Source organism: Arachis stenosperma, chromosome 3 (genome assembly GCF_014773155.1).
Source record: "Arachis stenosperma cultivar V10309 chromosome 3, arast.V10309.gnm1.PFL2, whole genome shotgun sequence".
Classification (NCBI taxonomy): domain Eukaryota; kingdom Viridiplantae; phylum Streptophyta; class Magnoliopsida; order Fabales; family Fabaceae; genus Arachis; species Arachis stenosperma.
In genome coordinates, this window is record NC_080379.1 from 67420016 (window position 1) to 67443024 (window position 23009).

At 40.7% G+C, this 23009-nt stretch overlaps 1 non-coding gene across 1 annotated transcript; it reads left to right on the forward strand.

The window, feature by feature from the left end:
* The first annotated feature begins 2119 nt into the window (after positions 1-2119).
* On the forward strand, positions 2120-2227 carry LOC130971329 (small nucleolar RNA R71). The gene has a single exon (XR_009082553.1). It is a non-coding gene; the product is annotated as a small nucleolar RNA R71 (small nucleolar RNA).
* Positions 2228-23009: the final 20782 nt, after the last annotated feature.

Consider the following 23009-nt stretch of genomic DNA (forward strand, 5'->3'; position numbering starts at 1 on the left):
GGAAAAGTCATCCCTGCACCAAATGGCATTCAAAAACACGTTTTGAGCCAATTCTGGCGTTAAACGCTGGGCTGGTGCCCATTTCTGGCGTTTAACGCCAGGTTTTTGCCCTTTCCTGGCGTTTAACGCCAGTCTGGTGCCCCTTTCTGGCGTTAAACGCCCAGAATGGTGCCAGACTGGGCGTTAAACGCCCAATTGCTAGCCTCACTGGCGTTTAAACGCCAGTGAGTTCTTCCTCCAGGGTGTGCTGTTTTTCTTCCTGTTTTTCATTCTGTTTTTGCTTTTTCAATTGATTTTGTGACTTCTCATGATCATCAACCTACAAAAAGATAAAATAACAAAAGAAAATAGTTAATTATAAAACATTGGGTTGCCTCCCAACAAGCGCTTCTTTAATGTCATTAGCTTGACAGAGGACTCTCATGGAGCCTCACAGATACTCAGAGCCATGTTGGAACCTCCCAACACCAAACTTAGAGTTTGAATGTGGGGGTTCAACACCAAACTTAGAGTTTGGTTGTGGCCTCCCAACACCAAACTTAAAGTTTGACTGTGGGGGCTCTGTTTGTCTCTGAATTGAGAGGAGCTCTTCATGCTTCTTCTCCATGGTGATAGAGGGATATCCTTGAGCCTTAAACACAAAGGATTTTTCATTCACTTGAATGATCAGTTCACGTCCATCAACATCAATCACAGCCTTTGCTGTGGCTAGGAAGGGTCTACCAAGGATGATAGATTCATCCATGCACTTCCCAGTCTCTAGGACTATGAAATCAGTAGGGATGTAGTGGTCTTCAATCTTAACCAAAACATTCTCTACAAGTCCATAAGCTTGTTTTCTTGAGTTGTCTGCCATCTCTAGTGAGATTCTTGCAGCTTGTACCTCAAAGATCCCTAGCTTCTCCATTATAGAGAGAGGCATGAGGTTTACACTTGACCCTAAGTCACACAGAGCCTTCTTGAAGGTCATGGTGCCTATGGTACAAGGTATTGAAAGCTTCCCAGGATCTTGTCTCTTTTGAGGTAATGTCTGCCTAGACAAGTCATCCAGTTCTTTGGTGAGCAAAGGGGGTTCATCCTCCCAAGTCTCATTTCCAAACAACTTGTCATTTAGCTTCATGATTGCTCCAAGGTATTTAGCAACTTGCTCTTCAGTGACATACTCATCCTCTTCAGAGGAAGAATACTCATCAGAGCTCATGAATGGCAAAAGTAATTCCAATGGAATCTCTATGGTCTCATTTTGAGCCTCAGATTCCCATGGTTCCTCATTGGGGAACTCATTGGAGGCCAGTGGACGTCCAGTGAGGCCTTCCTCAGTGGTGTTCACTGCCTCTTCTTCCTCCCAGAATTCGGCCATGTTAATGGCCTTGCACTCTCCTTTTGGATTTTCTTCAGTATTGCTTGGGAGAGTACTAGGAGGGAGTTCAGTGATTTTCTTGCTCAGCTGACCCACTTGTGCCTCCAAATTCTTGATGGAGGATCTTGTTTCAGTCATGAAACTTTGAGTGGTTTTGATTAGATCAGAGACCATTGTTGCTAAGTCAGAGGGGTTTTGCTTAGAATTCTCTGTCTGTTGCTGAGAAGATGATGGAAAAGGCTTGCCATTGCTAAACCTATTTCTTCCACCATTATTGTTGTTGAAACCTTGTTGAGGTCTCTCTTGATTTTTCCATGAGAAATTTGGGTGATTCCTCCATGAAGAATTATAGGTGTTTCCATAGGGTTCTCCTAGGTAATTCACCTCTTCCATTGAAGGGTTCTCAGGATCATAGGCTTCTTCTTCAGATGAAGCATCCTTAGTACTGCTTGGTGCATTTTGCATTCCAGACAGACTTTGAGAGATCAAATTGACTTGTTGAGTCAATATCTTGTTCTGGGCCAATATGGCATTCAGAGTATCAATCTCAAGAACTCCTTTCTTATGACTTGTCCCATTGTTCACAGGATTCCTTTCAGAAGTGTACATGAATTGGTTATTTGCAACCATTTCAATGAGCTCTTGAGCTTCTGTAGGCGTCTTCTTCAGATGAAGAGATCCTCCAGCAGAGCTATCCAAAGACATCTTGGATAGTTCAGAGAGACCATCATAGAAAATACCTATGATGCTCCATTCAGAAAGCATGTCTGAGGGACATTTTCTGATTAATTGTTTGTATCTTTCCCAAGCTTCATAGAGGGATTCTCCATCCTTCTGTCTGAAGGTTTGGACTTCCACTCTAAGCTTACTCAATTTTTGAGGTGGAAAGAACTTTGCCAAGAAGGCATTGACTAGCTTTTCCCAAGAGTCCAGGCTTTCTTTAGGTTGAGAGTCCAACCATATTCTAGCTCTGTCTCTTACAGCAAAAGGGAATAGCATCAGTCTGTAGACCTCAGGGTCAACCCCATTAGTCTTGACTGTGTCACAGATTTGCAAGAATTCAGCTAAGAACTGATGAGGATCTTCCAATAGAAGTCCATGGAACTTGCAATTCTGTTGCATTAGAGAAACTAATTGAGGCTTAAGCTCAAAGTTGTTTGCTCCAATGGCAGGGATAGAGATGCTTCTCCCATAGAAGTCGGGAGTAGGTGCAGTAAAGTCACCCAGCACCTTCCTTGCATTGTTGGCATTGTTGTTATTTTCGGCTGCCATGGGTTTTTCTTCTTTGGAGAATTCGGTCAGGTCCTCAACAGAGAGTTGTGCCTTAGCTTCTCTTAGCTTTCGCTTCAAGGTCCTTTCAGGTTCAGGGTCAGCTTCAACAAGAATGCCTTTGTCTTTGTTCCTGCTCATATGAAGAAGAAGAGAACAAGAAAATATGGAATCCTCTATGTCACAGTATAGAGATTCCTTGAGGTGTCAGAGGAAAAGAAAAATGGAAGACAGAGGTAGAAAATTCGAACTTATCAAAGAAGATGGAGTTCGAATTTTGCATTAAGGAATAGTGTTAGTCCATAAATAGAAGGATGTGAGAAGAAGGGAAGTAATTTTCGAAAATTAAGTAAAAGATTTTGAAAACATTTTGAAAAACACTTAATTGATTTTCCAAAATAAGAGTGGAAAAGAAATCAAGTGATTTTTGAAAAAGATTTTGAAATTAGAAATAAAAAAGATTTGATTGAAAACTATTTTGAAAAAGATGTGATTAAAAAGATTTGATTGAAAAGTTATGGTTTTAAAAAGATATAATTGAAAAGATATGATTTGAAAACAATTTTAAAAAGATTTGATTTTTAAAAATTAATGACTTGCCTAACAAGAAAAGATATGATTCAAACATTAAACCTTTCTCAACAGAAAAGGCAACATACTTAAAATGTTCAATCAAATCATTAATTGTTAGTAAGTATCTTTGAAAAAGGAAAGAAATTGATTTTGAAAACATTTGATTGAAAAGATATGATTTGAAAAAGATTTGATTTTGAAAAATTTTGAAAACTTGAAAAAAAATTGATTTTGAAAACAAAATCCTCCCCCTTGTGCCATCCTGGCGTTAAACGCCCAAACTACTACCCTTTTGGGCGTTAAACGCCCAGCCAGGCACCCTGGCTGGCGTTTAAACGCCAGTCTGTCTTCTTCACTGGGCATTTTTGAATGCCCAGCTTTTTCTGTGTGATTCCTCTGCAGTATGTTCTGTATCTTCAATTCTCTGTATTATTGACTTGAAAAGACACAAATTAAAAATATTTTTGGATTTTTAATAATAAGGAATAATCAAAATGCAACTAAAATCAAATAATAATGCATGCAAGACACCAAACTTAGTAGTTTGTATACCATTGACACTAACAAAATGAGAATGCATATAACAAAACACTCAAGTCAATAGAATTCAAAGATCAAAACAAGGAAATCATCAAGAACAACTTGAAGATCAATGAGGACACATGCATGAATGCAATAAGAACAGAAACATGCAATTGATACTAAACTTAAGATGAGACTCTAGACTCAAACAAGACATATTTTTGGATTTTATGATTTTGTAAATTTTTTTTTTTGTGTTTTTCGAATATTAAGTGGGAAAAGATATCAAAATTCTTAATGAGAATTCCAGGAATCAGTGCAATGCTAGTCTAAAGCCTTAGTCTAAAGGAATTAGACATGGCCGGCCAAGCTTCAGCAGGACATTGCATTCAAGAGCTAAATTGATGAGAATCAATCAGCTTTGGTGATGATAAGAACATCACCTTGAAACACTAGAATTCATTCTTAAGAACTCTGAAGAAAAATACCTAATCTAAGCAACAAGATGAACCGTCAGTTGTCCATACACAAACAATCCCCGGCAACGGCGCCAAAAACTTGGTGCGCGAAATTGTGATCACTACAACTTCACACAACTAACCAGCAAGTGCACTGGGTCATCCAAGTAATACCTTACGTGAGTAAGGGTCGATCCCACGGAGATTGTTGGTATGAAGCAAGCTATGGTCACCTTGTAAATCTCAGTCAGGCAGACTCATATGGATATAGTGATATAAACGAAAATAACATAAAAGATAAAGATAGAGATACTTATGTAATTCATTGGTAGGAACTTCAGATAAGCGCATGAAGATGCCTTCCCTTCCGTCTCTCTGTTTTCCTACTGTCTTCATCCAATCCTTCTTATTCCTTTCCATGGCAAGCTTGTGTAGGGTTTCACCGTTGTCAATGGCTACCTCCCATCCTCTCAGTGAAAGCGATTGCATATGCCCTGTCACGGCACGCGGAATTCAGCTGTCGGTTCTCGGTCAGGCCGGAATAGAATCCATTGATTCTTTTGCGTCTGTCACTAACGCCCCGCCTGCTAGGAGTTTGAAGCACGTCACAGTCATTCAGTCATTGAATCCTACTCAGAATACCACAGACAAGGTTAGACCTTCCGGATTGTCTTGAATGCTGCCATCAGTTCTTGCCTATACCACGAAGACTCTGATCTCACGGAATAGTTGGCTCGTTTGTCAGGCGAGCACTCGGTTGTCAGGCGATCAACCATGCATCGTGCAATCAGGAACCCAAGAGATATTCACTAGAGCCTTGGTTGCTTGTAGAACAAAAGTGGTTGTCAATCACCTTGTTCATAAGGGAGAATGATGATGAGTGTCACGGATCATCACATTCATCAAGTTGAAGAACAAGTGATATCTTAGAACAAGAACAAGCGGAATTGAGTGGAAGAACAACAGTAATTGCATTAATACTCGAGGTACAGCAGAGCTCCACACCTTAATCTATGGTGTGTAGAAACTCCACCGTTGAAAATACATAAGAACAAGGTCTAGGCATGGCCGTGAGGCCAGCCTCCCAATGATCTAAGAACTAAATGTCCAAAGATAAAAAATACAATAGTAAATGGTCCTATATATAGAGAACTAGTAGCCTAGGGTGTACAGAGATGAGTAAATGACATAAAAATCCACTTCCGGGCCCACTTGGTGTGTGCTTGGGCTGAGCAATGAAGAAATTTCGTGTAGAGACTCTTCCTGGAGTTAAACGCCAGCTTTTATGCCAGTTTGGGCGTTTAACTCCCATTTAGGTGCCAGTTCCGGCGTTTAACGCTGGAAATCTTGAGGGTGACTTTGAACGCCGGTTTGGGCCATCAAATCTTGGGCAAAGTATGGACTATCATATATTGCTGGAAAGCCCAGGATGTCTACTTTCCAACACCGTTGAGAGCGAGCCAATTGGGCTTCTGTAGCTCCAGAAAATCCACTTCGAGTGCAGGGAGGTCAGAATCCAACAGCATCTGCAGTCCTTTTCAGTCTCTGGATCAGATTTTTGCTCAGGTCCCTCAATTTCAGCCAGAAAATACCTGAAATCACAGAAAAACACACAAACTCATAGTAAAGTCCAGAAAAGTGAATTTTAGCTAAAAACTAATAAAAATATACTAAAAACTAACTAGATCATATCAAAAACATACTAAAAACAATGCCAAAAAGTGTACAAATTATCCGCTCATCACATACTTAACTAGGAGAATCAATAACATTATCTGAGTTTTGAGTTTCTATGGATGCCAATCATTCTGAACTTCAAAGGATAAAGCGAGATGCCAAAACTGTTCGGAAGCAAAAAGCTACTAGTCCCGCTCATCTAATTGGAGCTAAGTTTCTTTGATATTTTGGAGTCTATAGTATATTCTCTTCTTTTTATTCTATTTTGATTTTCAGTTGCTTGGGGACAAGCAACAATTTAAGTTTGGTGTTGTGATGAGCGGATAATTTATACGCTTTTTGGCATTATTTTCAGTATGTTTTGAGTATATTTTAGTTAGTTTTTATTACATTTTTATTAGTTTTTAGTTAAAATTCACTTTTCTGGACTATACTATGAGTTTGTGTGTTTTTCTATGATTTCAGGTATTTTCTGGCTGAAATTGAGGGACCTGAGCAAAAATCTGATTCAGAGACTGAAAAGGACTGCAGATGCTGTTGGATTCTGACCTCCCTGCACTCGAAGTGGATTTTCTGGAGTTACAGAAGCCTAATTGGGGCTCTCTCAACGGCGTTGGAAAGTAGACATCCTGGGCTTTCCAGCAATGTATAATAGTCCATACTTTGCCCGAGATTTGATGGCCCAAACCGGCATTGCAAATCAGCTTCAGAATTCCCAGCGTTTAACGCTGGAACTGGCATAAAAATTGGAGTTAAACTCCCAAACTGGCATAAAAGCTGGCGTTTAACTCCAGAAAGAGTCTCTACACGAAAATGCTTCAATGCTCAGCCCAAGCACACACCAAGTGGGCCCGGAAGTGGATTTTTCTGTCATTTACTCATTTCTATAAACCATAGGTTACTAGTTCACTATTAATAGGATCTTTTGACAGTGTATCTGTACCTCATGACACTTTACACGTTTCTCATTGTATCTTCTACAGCATGAGTCTCTAAACCCCATGGTTGGGGGTGAGGAGCTCTGCTGTGTCTTGATGGATTAATGCAATTACTACTATTTTTCATTCAATCACGCTTGCTTCTATTCTAAGATATCACTTGTTCCTAAACCTGATGAATGTGATGATCTGTGACACTCATCATCATTCTCACCTATGAACGTGTGCCTGACAACCACCTCTATTCTACCTTAGATGGAGTAGATATCTCTTGGGTTCCTTAACCAGAATCTTCGTGGTATAAGCTAGAATTGATGGCGGCATTCAAGAGAATCCGGAAGGTCTAAACCTTGTCTGTGGTATTCTGAGTAGGATTCAATGATTGAATGACTGTGACGAGCTTCAAACTCGCGATTGTGGGGCGTTAGTGACAGACGCAAAAGAATCACTGGATTCTATTCCGACATGATCGAGAACCGACAGCTGAATAGCCGTACCGTGACAGGGTGCGTTGAACATTTTCACTGAGAGGATGGGAGGTAGCCATTGACAACGGTGAAACCCTACATACAGCTTGCCATGGAAGGAGCCTTGCGTGTTTGAAGAAGAAGACAGTAGGAAAGCAGTGGTTCAGAAGACAGAGCATCTCCAAAACCTCAACCTGTTCCCCATTACTGCAAAACAAGTACTTATTTCATGATCTTTTGCTTTTCACAATCAATCCTGATAATTTTTGATATCCTGACTAAGAGTTACAAGATAACCATAGCTTGCTTCAAGCCGACAATCTCCATGGGATCGACCCTTACTCACGTAAGGTATTACTTGGATGACCCAGTGCACTTGCTGGTTAGTTATGCGGGATTGCAAAAGTGTGATTGCAATTTCGTGCACCATTAGCCAACGTGGTAATGGTAAGAAAACAAAACGGTAAGTGGCGCATGTGCGTCGACTTCACTGATTTAAACAAAGCATGCCCAAAAGATTCTTATCCTCTGCCATCCATAGACTCTTTAGTAGACAATGCGTCAGGCTACGCTACTTTAAGTTTTATGGATGCATATTCAGGGTATAATCAAATAATGATGCACCCCTCTGATCAAAATAAAATAGCTTTTATCGCTGATTTCGGTAACTATTGTTATAAAGTTATGCCATTTGGATTAAAGAACGCAGGTGCAACTTACCAACGCCTTATGGATAAGGTGTTCACCAAACAAATCGGCAGGAATATCGAAGTTTATGTAGATGATATGGTCGCCAAAACAAAAATCGGAGATAACCACATCAGCGACCTTACAGAAATATTCGGCCAGATCCGCTAGTACAACATGCGTCTCAACCCCGAGAAATGTGCATTCGCAGTTCAAGGGGGCAAGTTTTTGGGTTTTTTGCTAACATGCAGGGGAATAGAGGCAAATCCAGACAAATGCCGGGCAGTGCTGGACATGGCCAGCCCTAAAACAGTAAAAGAAGTTCAGCGCCTCACAGGACGACTCGCTGCACTTTCCAGATTTGTTCCTTGCCTTGCCTCAACTTCTATTCCTTTTTTCCAAACAATTAAAAAGAAAAATAAATTCGAATGGAACGACGATTGTGAGAAGGCATTTTCAAAATTAAAAACAACACTCTCACAACCGCCAATTTTACAAAAACCCCTACAAGGGGAGGATTTATTTCTATATCTGTCAGTTACTGATTGGGCGATAAGCTCGGCACTTGTTACAGAGAGAAACAAAGTTCAGGATCCAGTATACTTTGTCAGTAAGACCCTCCAGCATGCCGAACTCAACTATCCAATGATTGAGAAGCTCGCACTTGCACTGATATTCTCGGCGCGACGTCTCCGACCTTACTTCCAAAGCCACGTTATCTACGTCAGAACCGATCACCTACTAAGACAAGTGTTACACAAACCAGAAATTGCAGGTCGACTCATAAAATGGGCAGTCAAACTATCTGAATTCGACATCAGATACCAATCCCGAGGACCGATCAAGTCACAATTCCTGGCGGATTTCATCGTCGAGCTTACAATACCATCCGAAGAGGATCATGCAAAACAGTGGATCTTATATGTGGATGGCTCTTCAAATAACGGAGGCTGTGGTGCAGGAATTCGTCTGGAGGCCGACGATGGATTCATATTGGAACACTCAATACACTTCGCTTTCAAAGCGAGCAACAACCAATCTGAGTATGAAGCACTACTCGCCGGACTCCGACTCTGTTTAGATCTTCAAATCTCGACGATCAAGGTATACTGTGATTCATTGTTAGTCGTACAGCAGGTAAATGACCTTTTTCAGGTAAAAGATCCCCTACTCTCTAAATACTTGCTATTAGTAAAGAAGTTAACAAAAAAATTTTTCAAATTTGAAATAGAACATATACCACGCGAATAAAATCAAAGAGCAGATATCTTATCTAAGCTCGGCAGTACACAATCCGATCTATCCACACTGCAACAGTTTACAATAACATCACCCACTGTTACTCTGACAAACGTGTTAAGTGTTTCACAAGTAACAAATTGGAGAAACGACTTTATACACTATTTACAAACAGGTAATATACCAGAAGGGGTCGAGAGCGATAAAAAGTTCCGACGGCAAGCATCTTCCTTCACAATACTCAATGGAACATTGTATCAACGAGGATATACTCGCCCTCTACTCAAATGCCTCAACAAGTCAGAAGCTGACATAGCATTAGCAGAAGCACATGAAGGAATCTGTGGCACGCATACAGGGGCTCGAAGCCTAGCATCAAAAATCCTCCGAGCTGAATTTTTTTGGCCGACTTTGAAACAGGACAGCCAACGGAAAATAAGGTCATGCAACAACTGCCAAAGACACGCACCACTGATACACATCCCTGCCGAGCAAATGCATCATTCAGATATCAGCTGGCCATTTAACCAATGGGGTTTGGATATACTCGGACCGTTCCCTACGGCACCGGGCCAGGTAAAGTTTCTTATTGTCGGAATTGACTATTTCTCCAAATGGGTTGAAGCCCAACCCTTAGCAAAAATAACATCACAACAAATGATTTCGTTCGTATGGAAAAACATTATTTGCCGTTTCGGCATACCTCAACATATTACAACTGACAACGGCCGCCAGTTCGCCGATCAGAAATTCCAATCTTTTTTGCAGAATCTCAAAATAAAACAACACTTTGCCTCTGTTGAGCATCCTCAAGCAAACGGACTAGCTGAGGCCGCAAACAAGGTCATCCTGCATGCACTAAAGAAAAAGCTAGATGACGCCAAAGGACTGTGGGCCGAATTAATTCCCGAGGTACTCTGGGGATACAACACCACCCCACAAACATCAACAAAGGAAACTCCATTCAGACTGGTATATGGATCGGAAGCCATGATTCCTCTGGAAATCTCCCAGAACTCCATCCGAACTTATATCGACAACCAAGATGAAGCTCGGAGATCCGAGCTCGACATCATCGAAGAAGTTAGAGAAATCGCCGCCTTGAAGCAACGCGCAGCGCAACAAGCCATAGCTCGACAATACAACAAGTCGGTCAGAAACAGATCATTCGCTAAAGGAGACTTAGTCCTCCGCAAAACCGAAATTGCTCGGAAACCACCAACACATGGAAAGCTTGCCGCCAATTGGGACGGCCCATACCGAGTATCCAAAGCACTCGGACAAGTAGCATACAAGCTAGAATCACTAGATGGTAAACTCTTGCATAATACATGGAACGTGTCTTCCTTAAAGAAATTTTATAGTTAAAAGACAGGGACAGGCTTGTACTCTTTTTCCTACTACCAAGATTTTATCCCAAAGGGTTTTGCTTAGAGAGGTTTTAACGAGGCTAGCCTACCTGCACCTTCGTATGTACAAGGTTCAAAACAACTCCGAATAAACAGGAGACAAATATTATCTTATCAAATAAAAATGATCTTATCAATCTATCAATACAGCTCAACAAATGCCAATACTCGTCTAAGCTACAAACTACCACCATCAGATAACATCATCAACCACAACGGCAATAAACTCGGAAAAATACCCGAACAATCAAAACAGCTTTTATAAAAAGCATCAAATTCAAAATTCAAACAAGTTCAAGAAAAGTTCAAAAAACCACGAGCTATACTATTACATCTGCAAAACAAATTCAAAGAAGTTTTTTCTCACAAAACACCCTAAACATTATCGGCTTCATCTTCTGCGTCCCCATCATCCTCAATCAGTTGACCATCTCGCACTATCTTTCCAGGATCCATGCCAGAAAGATCGGCATCCGGAACCAAAAACCTAATCTGCAACCTCGCCCTTTCAAAACCTTCAACAAACGAATCCAATATCTCATCCGCCTTTTTCTTTTCCATATCCTTAAACTGAGCAGTAACCTCAATCAGACGACTTTGTACGTTTACCAGATCGCTTTCCTTTCTCTTCAAATCCTCCACATCCTTAGAATAACTTTCCTTTGTCTCCTTCAACAACTTCTCGGACTCAGTCAAACGGGCTTGAAGCTCAGCAGCAAGACTCTTACACTTAACCAACTCCTCCCTCAAAACAGACACCTCTCCATTTTCTGCAGCAACCCCCTTGTACTTCAACTCCTGGCTACGCCCAAGACTTGCTAGGCGCAGCCCAACAACCTACAGAACAAAACAAACAAAAACTCATAAGGACTCCCAAAAGGAAAAATGAAAAAGAATCAGTAGGTCATTACCTGCATATATTGCCCAATAACCACATCCCCAACCACCTTTGCAAGAGAAACATCAGCCGATGATTGACAATACTCGTCCACAACAGCCATATAAGGATACTCCTTCCCCCACACTGAAAAAGCCTCACTTTGTTCAGAAATTTCGTGAAGCCTCTTTTGATTTCCCATAAAAGCCTGTATCTCTTCCAGAGGAACACCTAACTCTTTTTCATCAGAATCATCCGATAAATCCACAAGGTTGGACTTCTTTCTCTTCTTCACAATCACCTTCCTCTGACCTTGACGAGACTGCATAACCTCGCCAGTCCCAACAACCTTCTCAGCATTAGATGACGATACCTCCTTGTCCAAATTCTTATTCTTAAACCACGTCCTCAGAGACGCCGCAGAAATACCAGGATACTTCCCATCTACAAAAAACACTTTATGTTAAACTTTTCAGAAAAAACGACAGACATCGACATAAGCCCTAAAAACTCACCTAAATACTCTACAACAGCACCTTTATCCTCCTCCCACTTCAGCAACTTATACATCGATATCAAATTTTTTCGATCAACATTCTCCACCAAAAACTCTATCACACACTCGTTCCTCGGCGATATCACCTCTGGGCCGAGTATATTTTGCGGCTCCGAGCACCAAAACAGAGGAAACTTCTCAGCAAGATTTTCATCAATAAAAAACGGGAAGTCCTCCTCCGAACTCCTGACTTTAAAATACATCTCTTTGAAGTCTTTAAAAGAAGACTTGCAAAGTTTGGAAATCCCAAATCCCGGAGTACTATTGAAATTCACCCAACCCCCCTTCCACACCCCTTTCGCTTGAAATAAAGAAAAGAAAAGCTCCACAGACGGCACCTCCTCCAGGAATTCCATCAAAACCTCAAAGGATCGCAGAAAAGCCCACCCATTGGGATGAAGCTGTGATGGAGCGCAGTTGAGTTGTTTAAGAACCTGACACTTAAAATCCATAAATGGAAGCCTAACCCGCAATTCTTCAAGCATACAACTATACATGTAGAAGAACCCAAACCCCCACTCTCGGTGATAAACTCTGTCATCCACACTACATGGTAACAACACTACCTTTACTCTGGAACCCACCCTCACTATTTTATTCACATCCACCTCCCTCACCGCCGCCTCATCAGAGAAAAGAGACACACGTGACTTAAAATCTTCCCCTACCCAATCATAAGACCAATCCACCCTATCCTTCTTCTCTTTATCAAAACCCATTAGCTCACAAAGCAGTATCAGAATAACAGAAACAAGAAGACACAGAGAAGAAAACACAGAAACGGATCAGAAAGGAAAAAGGAGATTCATACCTTTCTTACTCATTCTTCAGAAAAGCAAGCATATAACCAAAAGCCAACAACACCCAACAAAAATCTGAAAGGATTAAAGCAATTAAAGGAACAAAACATTCCAAATGATAACCCCCACTCCCAAAGCCACATCAAACAGTGAAACCAACATTGGGAATCAGCAAAATTAAATGAAACCATTACTCTTTCTCTTTCATCAGAAAGTAACGGACACGACTCCCCACGTACCAAAATTTAAAACACAAAACCATCTTTTAATGAAGTAAGTTGATCTGGGGGCTCATCCACTAACCCACGCAAGCCGAGTTATAACTCATCCAAAAAAGCTCAACCTGCTTCATTAAAATCCTCCTCAGGCTAAGCTTGGGGGCTGTGATATGATCATTATCTCATAATGGTCGTCATTATTATACGTTATAACTCGGCCCCATAACCATTAAGCAATATATGATGTACCTCGTTATTTTCCGTTACTATTCGGAATTATGAGCAATAACTCGGCGACAATAACATCTTTATCATAACCGACGCTCCAACGACAAAATGAGATCGGTTACAATATCACTTAGTTAAACGGTAATACTGAGAACATAACGGACAAATAACTCGTCATATATAAAAGGGAAGTAGACTATTTCTAAAGACCTAAGTTTTTTCTGAGAAAACTGGAATACGCACTGACTTAAGCTTCGGAGTGCCTTTGCAGGTACACTCCCCTTCTTTTTGCATTGCTCGTGTTCTCACATTCACGACGAACATAAGGAATTCAGATTCCAAGAGACGGACGTTCAACTTTGCAGCACATAGCTTCGCTAGTCTCGAGGAGTTGGAGCCGATCTATTTCCCAGGCAAGATCATAGAGTATTTTATTTAAGGGTTAAGTACTTTTTTCGTCCCTATGTTCAGATGTGAAAATAAAAATTGTCCCTAACCTTTTTTCTTATTAAAATCATTCTTAATGTTATAAAACGTTATAAAATCTTCATTTTCTACCTCAATTTTAGTTTTTTTTACCAAATTACCCTTAACAAATTATAAAAACAAAAACACACCCTGACCCCAACCCCCAACCCCACCTTCGATATCTCTTCCCTGTTTCCCCCATCCCGTTCTCCTTCCCTAAAACCCCAATTCTTCTTCCCTCCTTAGACAAGAAATTCCTCCATACCCTTCCCATTAAAAACAGTAACAACAAAAAATTCTTCACCCACAAAATAAATTCAACAACAGTAACAACAAAATTCAACCACAACAAAATCAACAATTTCAGCAACAACAACCACAAAATAAATTAACAAAAATTTTACATTTAACAACAATTCAACAATCATCAACCGCAAATTTAGCTCGAAAATCAGCAACAAAAATAAAAAAAGAAAGAAATGATGTTTATGTTCTTCAAAAATAAAAAAAATGAAAAAAGGAAGAACAAAAAGAGGAGGAATGAAGTGATGGTGCGAGAATCTATTGCTGTTGGCGCTGTGGCAGCTGTGGGTGATGGAACTCGACGCCGATCTTAATCCAGCCCACAACCCGTGTGATCTTGCGAAAATGTGGGAGCTCACGACCTCTAGAAGGTGGAGGGCCCCGGTAGCGACGACGTCGGTGTTGTTGTCAGGGATTTCGGGAGATGGCGACGTGGGACTGGGTGGCGAGGTTGTGGACCTCGTCGGGGAGAAGAAGGTGGAGGAGGAGACGGGAGTGTAGATGGTATAGTGGCAGAAAGAGAGAGAAGAAGAATTGAGTTTGTGGTTGGGGGTTCCAAAGAGAGGGGTAGGAGGAAGGATAGGAAGAAGGGGGTGGGAGGGAAGAAACTAAAGAGATACGGGGACGGGGGTGGAGATTGGGGAGATATTTTATTTTTATTTTTAATATTATTTTTATTAATTATTAAGGGTAATTTGGTCAAGATAATAAAATTGAAGTAGAAAAGGATGATGTTACAACGTTTTATAACATTGAGGATGATTTTAATAAGAAAAAAAGGTCGGGTGTAAAACCCTTAATAAATGAAAATTTATTAAATAATAAATTAAATATGAGCGAATATGGTTATAAAATTTAGCAATCGGAATCTGATAATTTAAATATGATATTTGGACTCAGTGAATTTTTTTGAGTCAGAAAATATAGTTTTCAGCGTAAAAAATGTGAAGTGGCATTTTTGCCGACAGTACTAGCTGAGATCTGTTCGGTACTGTGGCTGAGAAGATTAATTATAAGTGAATAAGGTTAAGAAATTAGACTTTATAATTTGGAAAGATAGAAATATTTAAAAATACGATTTAAAACTCGAATCTTAAAGGTTTTGGCATAAAATTGGGCCAACGGGCTAAACCGAATGAATCGGGCCTAAGTGGGCCCAAGCCCAATACACACATGGCCTAATTAAGAGTATTTAGCTTATTATCTTCCCACAGAGAGAGAGAGAGAGAGAGAGAGAGAGAGAGAGAGAGAGAGAGAGAGAGAGAGAGAGAGAGAGAGAGAGAGAGAGAGAGAGAGAGAGAGAGAGAGAGAGAGAGGATGGAGAAGAAGAGAGGATAGGAAGAAGAGTCGCTATTCACCACCACGCTCTTTTGACCATAACTTTCTCTCCGGTGCTCTGATTGATGCACCGTTTGTGGCCACGCATCGCTCTTGTCGAGCGCTTCAATTCTATCTAGCTATGGTGGTAATTATTTCTAAACTGACTGCCAAGTTTGACTTTTCGTCTTTTATTTCAAATTTGGTTTGGGTTTTGAGAAAATCTTGCAGTTTTGAAGATATGATGAATTGAATGAATGATAGTATATATATATATATATATATATATATATGTGTGTGTGTGTGTGTGTGTGTGTGTGTGTGTGTGTGTGTGTGTGTGTGTGTGTGTGTGTGTGTGTGTGTGTGTGTGTGTGAACACGAGGTTTTGTTGATTATTGATGTTAAGCTTGATGGATTTATATGAGATTGTTTAGAAATTGAGGTATGATTGGTTGTGGTAGGACGTGGGGCTGTGTTGATGTGATATGGAATGTTTTGGTGCTGTTTATATGTGTAGAAAGTTGGCTTGGAGTTGTGATTTGATGAAAATAGAGGTTTGAGGACTTTGGTGAAAATCTGATTTTTGGCCAAACTTCGGTGAGGTATAACTCGGCTTCCGAAACCCCAAATTATTTCAAACTTATTTCATATAAAAATTGAGTCCGTGAAGTTTACGCTATTTAAAAAATGGAAGAAAAATGTTTTAAAACAAGAAAGTTATGGACATCGGAAGTTCGGAATGCAAAACTGAAATTTTGCAGCACTTAGCATTTTTATCCACTCTGCAAAACTCGCATATGCAACCACCTGCACGCGATGCGACCAACCCTTTTAGGTTGGGCATCTCGCGTATGCGAGCAAGGTGCATGCGTACGCGAGCAAGAAAAACATGCCTGCGCGTACTCTAACTCCCTAATTACCCTAAGCCTTACCTCGCGTCGTAAAGCAAAGGTTAATCAAAGGTTATGACAGTTCTAAACTCATACATATAATATACAAAAAGAATTAATATAGTCTAGAAGCCCGATGAAAGATATAGCTCCAAAAATAGGATTTAAAAAGTGCAAAATGTACTAACGAAGCTACTAACTTAAAGCACAAGATATAGATATAATATAGCAAAAGGTAAGAGTATAATAGCATAAGAATCTAGCCACGGCTCGGGGAGTTTAAGCCGACTAGCTATATACAGACCATACAGAAAACTGAAGTTAAAACAACTTATACAAGTTTTTCCCTCAAACTAATGCCTCTAGGCAAAAGTAAAATACAAAAGATGAGAGATATAAACAAAATAAACAAAAAGACTCCAAGAGTATATCCAGGATCCTCCGCTTCTGTCACCATCAAAGCAACTCACCGAGGTGGGTTACGACCTACATCTAAAAAACAACAACAGAATATGGTATGAGAACTGGAGATTCTCAGTATGGTAACAGTTCCCAATGATGTAAGATATAAGACTCCAGGATGCCAAAGGCAATCGTAGAACTTCATATCCATCACAATATTCATCTTAAAGCATAACTTAAAAACCTTGACATAATAAAAGGGTAATCTAACTTAGTGGATTCTCTAACTAACAACTCTCCATTGTCCAACAACCTTTACCAATCTATCCTCCATGCGATCCCATCGCCAGTGCCTTCCAAGCCTCCTCAATCCTAGTAGAAAGCATAATTACTATCAATGCAAGTAAAACACAAGTATTGGCATGCAAGGCAAGTAATTCAAGTAAGCAATTAGGCATGTTATACAATTAGGCAAGCAATTACAAGTCGGCAAAGCAAACAAACAGGTAAACGATGCACATGATGAATGCCTGTCCTATTGGCTGTGATATCACATTGTTGGTTCAACTGCCAACCCGATACATCTCCATGGAGATGTTGCCCTTCGGAATCATCATTGGGAACCCCCGAGATATAGTGCTCAGAACACCGTCCAAGATTTTGTGCCTACACACTCTATTGATCCGAAGGGATGCGAGCAGGATACTTTTGCCACAGACCTTACACCTCAACGCAAACGGGACGAACCACCACCCTTACACCACCGCCACTATCTCAACAGGCGGGATCCAACCGCCGTCCCTGCCGAGCACATAGCGTCTCAAGAATCTCAGTATAAAATAATAGTTCAGTGGTTTTCAGAAAACATTTTTTAGTATAGCATGGATCCATCATTTCATTCTGAGTCCTTGACTCATCTCAACCACTGACAATTCAACAATTCCATTCTGAAATCATTTGTTCGTCAATTTCTCAATTCATATATCTTTCTCCCATCTCATTCCACCAGACCCATCCTCAATACACCAGAAACCTAAGCCTCATTTCTCTAACTTTTAAAAATAATACCAACTTAAATCTCCTAGGACATTTCCCATGTTTTGATACCCAAATCTAGGCCCAAGAGTCTTAAAATGGTATTTCAGAAGTGTACAAGCTTATTGGGAAAGAGAAATAGTTGAAAACAATAATTTAGTTTGAAAAACAGGGCATGTGCGTACACACAGGGGTGTGCATGCGAACACTCAAGAAAATTTTCAAAAAGTGTGCATACGCATAGAGGTGAGCGTATGCACAAGTACCAAATTTTACAATTCTGTTCGCTTACACAAGGTGTGCTAACGCCCTCAACAGAATGCCCTTTCCAATGTGTGCATGCGCACAGGGCTGTGCGTGCGTACAGCTTGCAGAACTTCGTTGGTTATGTGCTAATAAACCACTATTTTATGATTTATATTATGCTCAATTGAGTGGTTTCTATCAAGTCTTTGCTCACTTATTCATATAAATTGAATGGTTTTACAATTCCTTCCTTACTCCTTAATATATGTGAAAATATGTTTCCTGGACCATAAAACTATTAATTTTAATTACCCTTTATTACCATTCGATGCCGTGATCCGTGTGTTGAGTACTTTCAGGCTTTATAGGGCAGGAATGGCTTAGAAAACAGAAAGGAAACATGCAAAAGTGGAAGGAACACGCGAAAATGAAGTTTTGAAGGAAATGGCAGTGACGCGCACGCATAGACGACGCGGACGCGTGACTTGCACAGAACCCAAGTGACATGCACGCGTGGATGATGCGGACGCATGCCTAGCGCAAAGCATGAACAATGCATACGCGTGACTGAAGCGTACACATGACAAGGAAAACTTCCAAATGACGTGCACGCGTGACCCATGTACACACGTGACGGACGCCACGTGCTGAAAGTTGCAGAATTCACCCTTAGCGATTTTTGGATCCTTTTCGGCCCAAATCCAAGCCCAGAAAACACATATTAGAGGCTATAGAGTGGGGGAATGCATCCATTCATCATATACAACATTCATAATTCACAATTTAAGTTTTAAATGTAGTTTTCTAGAGAGAGTCGCTCTCTCCTCTCTCTTAGGATTTAGGATTTAGGATTTCTTCTTCACAATTCCAGGTTCAATGTTCCTTTAATTTATTGTCTCTTCTACTTTTATTTTATTCTTTTACTTTAATTGTTTATTTTCCCAATTTGGCTTATGAACTCCATGTTAGGATTGATTTTCTTATTTAATACACATTGAGGTATTTCAGATTTATGATTGCTTTCTTCTATTTAGGATATAAATAATTTGGATTTTTCTCTTCCCTTGGCTTTGGTAGAGTAATTGGTGACACTTGAGTTATCAAACTCAGCTGTTGATTGAAACTTGGAATTTGCTGATTGATTTGGATCCCTCTAAAGCTAGTATTTCCATAGGAGTTGACTAGGACTTGAGGAATCAAATTGATTAGTCCACTTGACTTTCCTTTATTTAGTAAAGGTTAACTAAGTGGAAGCAATAAATAATTCTTATCACACTTGATAAGGATAACTAGGATGGGATTTCCAATTCTTATACCTTGCAAGGGTGTTCATGATAATTAATTTACTTTATTGTTAATTTATTTCCTTGTTCCCTATTTCAGAAACCCAAAAATATACCTTGTTCCATAATCAATAATAAATCATACCTCCCTGCAATTCCTTGAGAGACGACCCGAGGTTTGAATACTTCGGTTATAAATTTTACTGGGTTTGCTTTAGTGACAACCAAGTTTTTGTACGAAAGGATTCTCTGTTGGTTTAGAAATTATACTTACAACGTGATTATTTTTATGAAATTCTTTACTAGCAAAAGTCCTCTCGTCAAAATGGCACTGTTGCCGGAGAATTGCAAACGTGTGCCTTATTATTGGTTATTGTAAATATTTGCTTTTGCTTGTTTTTGTTTTTATTTTCTTTTTAATTTTTATTAGCTACTATGAGTTCTCACCCCTCTGGCTTTAAGTTTGGTTCTAATGTTGTTGCAAGGAATGGAAGCTATAATAGGAACATGCATCAAGGTCGAAACAATCAAAGATGGGAGGAGCCACGAGGATCTGATCAACCCTTTCGGCAACAATACTTTCCAAAGTACCATGGACAACGACCATTCTACGATGCATACCAAGACAATAGTTATGGTTGACCCCTTCGTGACAAACTACCTCCACCCAATTACTATAGTCAAGAACCATTCCGAAGAGCGTACCAAGATGATATATATGGTGGACCCCCTTGTAGTTACCAACAAGCCCCGCCATATGCTTATGAACCACCTCCTCAACATAACTCTGAACCACCATACTCACAAGCCAACTACAACCATTCACCTCTTTATGACCCTAACCCGTATTCGCCCCAATTCCAACCCAACTACTCCCAAGAACCACCACTTCCATATGCATCATGCCCATATCCAATGGAACAAGAATCAAAGGATCGTCTCAAGGAAACAGTGAATCAATTTTATGCAACTCTTCACCAATTGGAGCAAGCGATAAATCGATTAGCATCCCAACCATCGGACACTCAAGGAACCCCCATGGTTTCGTGTGGAGAATCTAATGAAGAACGTAGTATGAAAGAGACACTGGAAGCTCCGATAGACAGTAAAGAGCATGACTTTGTACTGGAACAAGTAGAGGAAGCCGAATTTATCAAATAAGAAGAATCATTTGAAGACTTAGGAGACGCTGAACCTCCATGGGAATCAAGAATTATAGAGAATTCCGCCAAGATAATTACAACTGATACCAAAGAGGATAGTGCATAACCCCCAAGGCATGTATCTTATGCAGAATTTGACAGAACAGATCAAGAAGCTAATCCCCTTGGCAGTGATGATCATGAATCAAACTCTTCCAGTGATGAACTTGCATCCACAATTGAACTCTTCGAGCTTGAAGAATTTTCCCCAAGTGAATACGAAGACGATGTGTGGGTAGTCTTTTCCCAGCCTCCAACTTATGACTTGAGTGATGAGGAAGAAATCGAGGACTTTGATCAAGACGTGGTTATAGTTGAAGAGGTTTGTCGGGAATTGAAAGAATTCACAGAGGAGTACAAGGAAGTGGAGCTTGCAAAACCACTGGAAACACCTCTCCCAAGGCCATTACCGCCCAATACAACCTTCAAGTGGGTAAAATCCTTAGCCTTTATCTTTGCCTTTCCACTTGAATATGGTTTGCTCAAAACCGATGGCCAGCTTAGAGCTCTTTGTGGCTTTAAGAGCAAAAGGGAAATGGTTAGTCATAGGAGTTGGTATGCAAGATTAGATATGGTTCCACGCTTCAAATTGAGGTGCCAGGATTGGCATAGAGCTCAATTGAATGGGTCTCGGAAGATGTTTGGTCATCTTAGTGAGAGCTCAAATTTCGTACTACCCGGCTGGAAAGTTCTAGATCAAGGCAAAGACGGGTATAAAAGCAAGGTTTGGGATCCTGGGATTCATTCTGATAATTAATACCCCTGGAACTTGAACGCTTGCTTTAACTTGCTCGAAGGCTTTACATGCCTAGTTTGGGACCCCGGAGGATATTGGATTTCCAAACGTTGGTGGAGATTTCTGGATGAGCTCAAGCATAAACCACCATAACAAGGAGCCCATTAGATGTCCAACTTAAGGACTTTAATTAAAAGTGCTAGGTGGGAGACAACCCACCATGGTATGTTCGTTCTTTTTCAATCTTAATTTTCTTTTGTTTTGTTTGTTTTTAGTTTAATTTTATTTCCCTTCTAATACCATTCATAAACAACTGCATCAGCATCTTCATTTTTGCATTATGCATAAAAAAATGTGCCTCACCAAGCGTTGGCATGGGCCACGCGTGAGCGTCGATCCTAAATCGGCGTCACCATCCAACGCCCAAAAAGTTGGGCTGGAATCGTGCAGCTGGTATGCGTTAGGCATAATCTGGGCCACGCGTGCACATTAATGACGCGTGCACGTCATTTTCACTTACACCCACACGCGTCGCCTAAAAATTTTTGCCCCCCAAATTGAAACAGAAAGATGCGCCAGAACGATGCTGATTTCATGTGTTTAGCACGATTCTGGTTGACGCGATTGTGTGTCTCACGCGGACGCGTCATTACCACCCATCCCTACCCACACGGTCGTGTGAATGACGCTCCCGCGTCGTTGCACTTTAGCCTCACCCACGCTCTCGCGTAATCCACGCGTCCGCGTGGATTTAAATTCACTAACACCCATGACGCGGAAACCCTAATCTTCGCATGCCCACTTTCCCCCCATTCCCCAACGATCCATCTCCACTCTCCTTCCCTCCATAACCACCGCAACCCACCACCACCTCCCAGCAGAGCAGCCGCCGCCCGTTCCTCCTCACCCCTCCTCCTTCTCCTCTTCTCCTTCTCCTTTCTCACCATACCCCCTCTTCTATCCCCTGCCCCGTCACCGACCTCAACCCCATCGCCGTCACACCCAGACCACTGACCACCATCCCAGGTCAGACACCCCTAAATATAGCTAGATAATAACTATATACATATATATACATACAACATCCCAGGTCCTGACTTGTTCAAGAGGTCCCTAAGCTGGCACCCAGGCTAGCCTAGACTCTATACTCACCTAGTCCCTCTAAACTACTAAAGCGAGGGAAAGTACGTTCTAAGTCTTCAAAACTCAAGTCAGGTGAAACATCATCAAAAGGTAGAACATTATTTGTTACTCCTCTGCACGATCAGACATTGCCATATGACGTCTCTCTGGTACCTCATCAAGTAGCCACACAACAGGAGTCTCGTACACAGGATTTAGGTTAAAGTTCACGTACAAACGGGGTGCGGACATTGGCTGGTCTCACAGTATATACATATAAACAGAGAATGGGATTTACCCTAGACTCAGAAGACTACCTGGAGCGGAATCCTTTTTGCAAACGGTCGTCAGCGAACTATGGAAAGAAACTCTTGCTTCCATCTGAAGGGGGAAGGGAGAGAGAAGGGGTAAGAACTGGGGAGTTCTTAGTAGGGTCGGGGTTATTAGTTAAGTTCATTAATTCTATGTTGTTTGGCAGATGAATAACAGAATATAGATGAGCAGTAAATAGAAGACAGATAAATAGAGAAAATAGAGAAAACAGAAAAAGATCACAAACAGGAGAATACAAGAAAGTAAAACACAGACACAAACACAGAGAATAGAATATAAACAAAGAAAGCATACATTCATGCAACAATCATAATAGAGAAAATGCACAACCAAGTATGATGCATGTCTGTCCTATGCAGGCCATGAGCTCACGTGTCGGTTTACACCCTGCATC